The sequence below is a fragment of the Megalobrama amblycephala genome, linkage group LG16 (assembly GCF_018812025.1).
Source record: "Megalobrama amblycephala isolate DHTTF-2021 linkage group LG16, ASM1881202v1, whole genome shotgun sequence".
In the NCBI taxonomy this organism is placed as follows: domain Eukaryota; kingdom Metazoa; phylum Chordata; class Actinopteri; order Cypriniformes; family Xenocyprididae; genus Megalobrama; species Megalobrama amblycephala.
The window spans coordinates 19,851,499-19,852,260 of NC_063059.1; the positions used below are offsets into that span (position 1 = coordinate 19,851,499).

The 762-nt window shown below is 39.6% G+C and overlaps 1 non-coding gene across 1 annotated transcript; it reads left to right on the top strand.

Annotated features, from left to right (window-relative positions):
- The first annotated feature begins 358 nt into the window (after positions 1-358).
- trnar-ucu lies at positions 359-447 on the top strand. Its single transcript is given in 2 exon segments — positions 359-395; positions 412-447. It is a non-coding gene; the product is annotated as a tRNA-Arg (tRNA).
- Positions 448-762: the final 315 nt, after the last annotated feature.

Below are 762 nucleotides of genomic sequence, written 5' to 3' on the forward strand. Positions count from 1 at the left end.
CAGGAGACTTTGTGAGTCAGACAAATGCTTAAAATATCAGATCAGCTGAAAGCATAGCAAAAATTGCTTTCCATTTCTCCTAGCTGAGACAGCATTTAGATGGATTGTAACTGGAGGTTACAGAAACATTTGAGACACAAGTATTGAGAGTTTAGGTCCAAAAGGAGATGATTTCAGATATTCCCTCATCCTTCAACATGTTTTGGAAATAATCACGTTTTGGAAATAATCCCGTAACCTCTAAGGGACCTCTTTCAAGATGTAATCAGCTATTTTCCTGACGGGTTACCTCTTTTAGACTTTGCCCAGCAATGCATATCTGCACCAAATTGGAAATCTAAGAAACCCCTCAAAGTGTGGCTCTGTGGTGCAATGGATAGCGCGTTGGACTTCTAGGTTGCAAAAGGAGGTATTCAAAGGTTGTGGGTTCGAGTCCCACCAGAGTCGTGGTTAGCCTCTTTTAGTAGGAGTGCATCAAGGCATGTCTGAATTCAATGCTTCACTTCCTGTCTCCTCAGATACCTTCATCTGATACATTTTTGAAAGCAGCATAGATGTATCCTTCACTGCCTTTGATATCCCACAATCCTGTGCTTTCCATTCTGTGACAGTGGAGAAAGGAAGATGGCATCTGGAAGTTGTGGTTGGTGGTCAGTTTGTGTGTAAATGTACATTTTTGACCAACGTTTATCACTTTTTATTTCATTTTTAGTGAGAAATTACTATTGTAGTAATTAAATATGTGTTTAGTTCTCACTAAAG